At 29.0% G+C, this 7,726-nt stretch overlaps 1 pseudogene; it reads right to left on the reverse strand.

Annotated features, from left to right (window-relative positions):
* LOC106684151 (uncharacterized) overlaps nt 1-7,726 on the reverse strand; it is a 109,870-nt pseudogene that overhangs the window by 73,503 nt on the left and 28,641 nt on the right.

A 7,726-nucleotide genomic window follows, 5' to 3' on the forward strand; every position in this document is an offset into this window, starting at 1 on the left:
TTTAATTGAAAAATCAAAAATACTTTTTCTATTAAATTTATAATTTTAATTGAAAAATCAAAAATACTTTTTCTATTAAATTTATAATTTTAATTCTTCTCATCTTTAAGCCATATTCCATGTCCGACAAACACCTTTCTGTTATAATATCACATAACTGAGGGAAGGACATCAACGTCCCATTAATATTTAGTACCTCCGCTTATCGAATACTTAATGAGCTGATAAGTGTAAGGGATATTCGCCTTAGGATTAACAACAAAACACGGGTCTTTGTATTAGCATATCACAGGGTCGTTGGCATTAATTAATAATGTAATGATATTTTCTTACAAAAATAATAAATTACATTCGGTGTAGGTTTTCAGTTACAAATAACGACCTCTGTACCCTTTATATTTCAGAATTTCCATTTAACTAGCTGCGCTAGAATAACCATATTTCGGAAAAAGGATGTTTAGAAAAAGAGACTTCCGTGTTATTATAAAAAAATAAAAATGTTTTTATGTATTTATAAAGACACCACAAATGTTATATTCAACATCGAAAAACAAAATAACAGCATATATCTGATACAGAACTTTGGCAGGTGCGACCTAAAAAAAAAATAAAAAATTTAGCCACACCGCTACCATAGTACCTCAATTAATTTTTATATTAGATGTTATTGAGACCAACTTCTTTTCAGATGATTAAGAGGAATTTAAGAGAAAGTATGGTTAGGAACCAATGGGTATGGGGGAATACCTGGTTTGGGCTCAAAAGCAATATTTGATGTGGAAGTATTCGAATGGTTTGTTAAATCACAACATCTCCGTAAATCGAAATTGGCTATATTATAGTCAAGTAAATCAGCCATTTGTAATTAAACAAAAGCATAAGCCAATATTAAAGGTAATTAGATGGAATCGTTGGGTTTACTTTAATACTCTAAATGGTCTTAAAACATTCGACAAGAAAAATAAGTAAGCCTAACATGGTACCTTTTAAATGGCGGATGGATAAAAAAACTTAAAAAAGAAAAAACTGCCCGAGTCATTGTATTTTACTTAATTAATAATCAAGTTTTAAATTATAATATGAACAAATATAAACCACTATCGGATTTATGGAACACAATGAAATGATCGCACTTAAACTATCCAAGTGATAATAATTAAATTGTAATCAAACATGTATGAAATAAATAAATTCTTCTTATTCTTACACACCCACTTGCATTTTATATTTATTCTGTTTAAAATGAAATAGGCAATTAACAATTGACAGTTTAAAAAAAAATATTAAATTTCCAATTTTAGATACTTCTCATTTTTCAAGAGAAAATTAGGGCATGTAATTAAAAAAAAAAATTAAATTTACTTTAAATTCATTTTTATGTTTTTTATCGTTGAACAAATATTTTTGAAGATGTTTTACAAAATATAATTTTGTATATTGTACAATAGAGACAATTTAAACAATTTTTGCTTTTTTGGGAAAAATGGTCAATGGTTAAAAAGCTGTATATTTGAATGTAATGGTCATAGAGAGCTAATTTTTTTTTTGATTTGGTAAAATTGTAGAAAATTTTACTGCCATATTCTCTAGCCTTTAATTTTGGAGTTTATAAACCTTTCCAGCCATCCTAATCCTTTGGTTCGAACCTTATATAGTTCCACCCATCCCTACAGCTCACCTAGAAGGTTGAAACGGCAGTGGCCAAGAGACTTAAAACGGACAATTGAAGTTCTGGCAATGGTCAGATTCTCCACTCAAGTTGAGTGTTTGCGGCTTTAGCGCACTTGCTCAGCCTCCACGGGCTCACTACCAGTGATGCGGCGAGAGGGATGGGCTGGGATCTTTTGAGCTTTGTTCTATCCCTCACACGTGGGGGATAGAGTGGGCTAAAGGATCCTCAGGTCGATTGTGTAAATATTGTATATAAGAGTGTAAATGTGACTAGAGATTTATTATTTTATCATTATGTTATTTTTTTTCATACACATAGTTTGATTATGTTCATTTTGTTTATTTCTCTGATTGTATATATTTTAAGAGAGAATTTTTTCTTTTTCATTAATTTATTTCGTTTTAGTGTGAATGTGATCGTTCATCATTATTATCTATTACCCACAACTGTGTGGAAGATTGTAATATCTATAAATAAATAAAAAGTATTTAAAAACAAAATAAAATTGGAGTTATTTATCAAGAAATGCTAAAGTGGCAAATACTGAACTTAGAAAATCTGATATCTAGGACCCAGATCCCAAAATTTTTCTTGGACAGTGCAATAAGCGATGACGAAGATTTCTGAGTTTTGGTAACCACCCGCAAAGCCATTCTGTATTCTGTGTATTCAGCCTTTAAGATTACCCAGTTAGTTACGACTCGCAACTCAGAGTCGTTTATTATCTCTGATTTATTCATTTTGAAGATTAGGCTTCTCTCGAGAGCTGCAATTTGCCAAGACTAAGTGGCTTGTAGAAGTTGAGAGTCAGTAGCCTCGGGAGACTCGCTATAGCCAATAATTTCAGGACTCTTTAGTGTCCGAGTAGATAGGTAGTTCTTAAACAAAACAATTACGAAATTGCATATTATAAAACAATTAATACAATATTTCAGGTAATAAATACCTATATGTTTTAATTAATAATATCAAGGTGAGTATCAACATTCTTTTTGCAACACTTAGTCTTGATTACAGAAAATGAATACCTATCCTTACGGTAGGCAAATTGAAAAAGAATAAAATAATGCTTAGAAAAAAATAATTGTAGAATAAACAAAAAATTGATTTTACAAATATTGGAAGGAATAAAACTGAAGTTTAAATTTTCATTTTAACTGTATAATAAAATTTTGAAATTTGTTTGTTAATAAAAATTTCTTTTAAATAAAAAAAAAACAGTTGACATAAACTTCTTCTTTTCCTCGAAAATCGATTGGTCAAAATGTTTATTGAAAAATAATTATTATTAGTTAAAAGGGAGAAAAATTGATGAAACAAAAATGATCTAAAATATAACATAAGGTAGCTGGAAGGGACATTATAATTTGATAGTACTCCTCACTCCACACAATATGTCTTTACAATTTAAATTTTTCCAAAAAATGGGACTAAAATAATTCTTACCTTGCACTGATTTTTTTTTTAAAATTTAACCGTTATATATATAACGGTATATTATATCTTAATCTTACTAAATATGCGTAAAGATTTTGTTTTCAACAACAGATATATATATTTTAAATGTCTTGTGTAGGTTTATTAAAATAACCCTTTTAAATATTTCGTAAAATAGCCTCTACGTTGTTTAAGTGTGATCTTAAACTATTGTATAAGATGTTTCATTGTATTAGTTACATAAACCTATTGGTATGTTTGTGCCCATGCTAATTGTTCTGTTAGTGTCATGATATGAAGATCCGTAAATAAATGGCAAACAAAAAAACTCCTTTGTTTACTTTTCCACACATCATATCAGGCCTGATGATTACCGACATGTGGATCGAGACTTGGAAATAAATAAATTGTTTTGAAACACATTTAACATCTCTTTCCAAGTAAATATTAATGTCTGGGATTAAAAATTTTTTATAAGCTAGCCTAATATGAAAATTTGTACCGCTAGAACCCAAGCCGGGGAGGGGGGAGTGCTTTTGTATATACTTATATATTTATTATTTTATAATGTCTCATAAATATGCAGTGCTTTAATCCATATGATATAAAAAAAGTTTATGGGTTCATAAAGATATGTTATTTTTGAACTTACTGATGTAATAATGTTCTTGCCCGAAGTTGTAAATTAAAAAAACATTTTTTTGTTAATTTTATAATTTTTAAATAATAATTGTAATTTAGATAACAGTTATTTATATGAAATAAATATTGTTACTGTAAGAATTAGTAGGTGTGAGTTTAAGTACCACAAAGAGAATTTTAAATACCAATACTTATATATCTACATACTTACTAATAAATATAAATACTTAAAATAAAATAGGTAATATGAAGGGAAATTAATTTTTGTAATTACAATTTCGTAATTAAAAAAGAAATAAGAAAGTATATTCCTTCGGTTTCGAGAAAAAACTAAATTGATATGAATATAAAAAATTACTCTCAAACGGTTCAGGTTTTTAAAATTTCATCTATTGGTGCTTGTGCAGATCAATGGCCTCACATCCAGTTAGGTCGAATCCAGATTCAGGTTCGTGTGAGGTTCCGTTAGTTAAATTTCACTTGTATTAATTAAGCTAATTAAATTTCATTAGTTCCTAATTGGTTAATCATTAGTTTAATTTAAATAATTAATATTAATCTGTGGTAATACTGGTTTACAACTATTAAACAGCTGAAACGTATGTTTTTGTTCATTTAAAGGATTATTTCAAAGAACTTTTCTTATGAATCAATTATCCTGTGGTATCAATTATTTTTAATTTTTCCTTAGAAATCAAAATCTATTCTTATTCACGCCATTTTTAATTGTTGCTAAAGATAGAAGTGGTAAAATCAAGGGCATCGACAATATCTTTTCTATACGAGTAAGATCCCTCTATGTTTTCTTTACAACCCAGCGCCGTTCGTCTTAATCGCCCGTTAAAATCACCAAGCCATCTGAACATCTCTCATTTTTTATTGACTTGAATTAAGTCCTCAATTTTTTATCGCACAATAAGCTATTATTTTTTAGTGTTTACATTTTTTAATAACAATTAAGAATTACGTTTTCAGATATTAGTTTTACTAGAGGATGTTGTACTAATAACTATTGTTTTAAATGAAAACAAAATCCAAGTTTTCAAATTATTTGTTAAAACAAGAATAGCTCTCCAATCTTTTAAATAATAGAAACGGCATGGCACATAAATAGTCTTAAAACATAATTAAGGGTTAATTAATAATTAATTATAACTCCTGATCCTGCTGCTGACCTGAAAAATTGTATATCAAATCACATAATACTTTTTTTCTTCATGATTATGGAGGGTTATTTTAGAAACATAAATAATTTATATAAATAAAATATCTATTGCAAACATTGCCATGTCCATAGAAAGTTGGTAATTAACAAACACATGTAATGTAATGCTTGTTTATTGTTGCGTCATAAAACATTCCATGAAAATATAAGCTACTATGTATCATAGAATTACCCTGGAGAAAATTCCTTTCCTGGAAGTACTAAGGGGAGGCTCATTGAGGTCCTATTGTGGTGTCGTACATAAGATCCGTAAAGAATCCTCCTACATCAGGAACAATGTAAACGTGGTCATACATCTTCTTCCTGGAAAGCCAATCCAGCAGGCCATGAATTGGCTATAACTCTACGGTATAGCCGAGTGCCCATTGACAAGTATAGAATAATAATTATGCAGAAGGCTTCGCCAACGGACTCTATAATAGTAGCCTGTCTAAAGTATATTTATTGAAATTATTTGTGGAAACAAATTTGAAAAAAGTTGTTTTCAACTACGGAGATAATTACACTCGTAGTTGTTTGATAAAACTATAATTATGTTAACTATTATTTTTTTTTCTTCCTGTTTATCATATTCCCTGATAAATATAATGATTTATATTCAAGTTTTATTTTCATTTCAAACAATAATTATTATTGAAATGGTTTTAGCTTTGTAGAGGTTATAAAACAAATTAGGCTTTTAATTTCAAAACCAGAAAACTCTCATTTTTTCCAAATTCTGTTAGCTTGAGATATTCTAGTACCGAAACTATATAAAATAAATTGAATATATAAAAATAATAAAAAATTGAAACGTATTATAAGGATATCCTTAAATATTACTGCTAATGTTATTTGGTTGCAGTAAATACATAAATAACTACATTATTTCTAAAAATGCTTTACTGTCTTATTGACTGTAACATTTTTTAAGGCTTCTAATGCTTTATTTAAAGGGATACCAATAGAGATTTAAACTTTATGGATCGCTATGTATCGAGATATTATGCTTGGAATCAAAACATATGAATGAATTTAACTGTAGGGAACAAGCAGAAACTATAATTTTTAAAATTACTTTTTTCGAGCTAAAATTATCTTTATTTTAGTAAAAACATTTATTCAAACTTGAGCAGTGAATATGACTCTGATGGTATGCTGTCAACGAGGAGAGAAATAAAACTCTGACATGTTTGCTTGCCAAGAGCTAATGTATTTAACACGATGAGCCAGAGAGTAGGACTTAAGTCATTGTTTAATTCTATATTGGGCGCAGGCTGTGTGCAAATCGAATCGTTACTCCAACGAGAACCCACCTCATTGTTCTTCTGGGCTAAACGGTGGCCTCATCATGCAGAGATCTTATATTGTCTCATCGCGGAGTCATCTCGCCGAGCCCTGCCTGGATGACCACAAGGTCATATAGGGGGCCCCCTTAATGTGGCAGTAAATTATACTGTGATTCGCTGGGTTGAATAATTTTTTAATTCTAATAATCTTTTTTTAATAAAAGTATTTACACCAGATGATGCCAGAACAAAGAGGGAAATCTTAATAATTCAATAGTAACAGAAGTAGCATTATTTTAGAAGTATATGACGTTTGTTTATATCTTGGAATTTTTGCGCAGATTCTATGAGTATATAGGAGGAAGGAGTTCATGTTTTTAGTTGTTTCTATTATTTCACGAAAACGGCTGATCAGATATTTCATTCAACATTTTACTTAAAACATTAAAGCTATTTAAATTTAATATTATTTTTTCTCTTAATTTATTATAGTTTCAGATATATTTTTATTTAGCTCGTGAATATAAAAAAATTGAAGAAAAAAATAAAGGATCACCTTTCAGAGAATAATTTGTAACAATGATGGATTGTTATTGACCAAGACAATTGTTTTTATAATCTCCTCTAATCAAAATTAATGTTTTGAGTTTCAAGATAAGCCGAATTCAAAATCAAAAACCAAAAAAACGTCAACCCGCCCTACGCTATTTACGCCTTTTCTTCCACGGCACTGTCATGATTTTAATTTTTATCAGATTGGCCACAACAGTCATAGGTTATTACAGCGGACTCGGAACTCTACATTACCATCTTCCATATTCACTTAAAATGGTGGCCTAAATTCTTCTAAAATACTTTATATTTCTCTTCAAATCGATCGCATTTTGAAACGAAATAGTGGAAAATAATGTGGAGTTGTGGTAATCATCCTGCAATGATCTATAACTTTTGCGACTATTTGATTAACATGGAAACAAAAAACTTCCAAATGGATGGATATAGTAAAAAAATATAAAGATTAAAAAAAGATTGTTATTTATCCTTAAAAATAATAAACCAAAAGATGAGTTGATTTTTATTTTCGAACATATTTCTTCTACTAACGTACATTTCTTAAACTGCAAAAATAAGAAATTTTCTCATCAAGGCTCTTTAATTTTTCATATGAAGTTTTTAAACAACGGGCATCCGTTTTCGAAATATAAACGTAAAAATGAAAAACATTCCCTCTCCCCCCAACCTTGCGTTCCAATCTTTGGCTATCCAGAAGTGTTCTAGGACTTTTAGGTATATTCACCTTATAATTAGTCCAAACAAAATCTTGAAGTTAATCTTGGCCTTCGTATCTTGAATATAACTCGATTCCAATTTTAGTAAAAATAAAATATTGCATTTATAATAAAATATACACAAAATAAATAGTCAATGTTGTCTTTTAAAGTTTCTATTATTTTTTACTACTTTTACCCATCTTTTAGTTAG

Source organism: Halyomorpha halys, unplaced genomic scaffold (genome assembly GCF_000696795.3).
Source record: "Halyomorpha halys isolate HHAL.00 unplaced genomic scaffold, Hhal_1.1 Scaffold548.1, whole genome shotgun sequence".
Taxonomy (NCBI): Eukaryota; Metazoa; Arthropoda; class Insecta; order Hemiptera; family Pentatomidae; genus Halyomorpha; species Halyomorpha halys.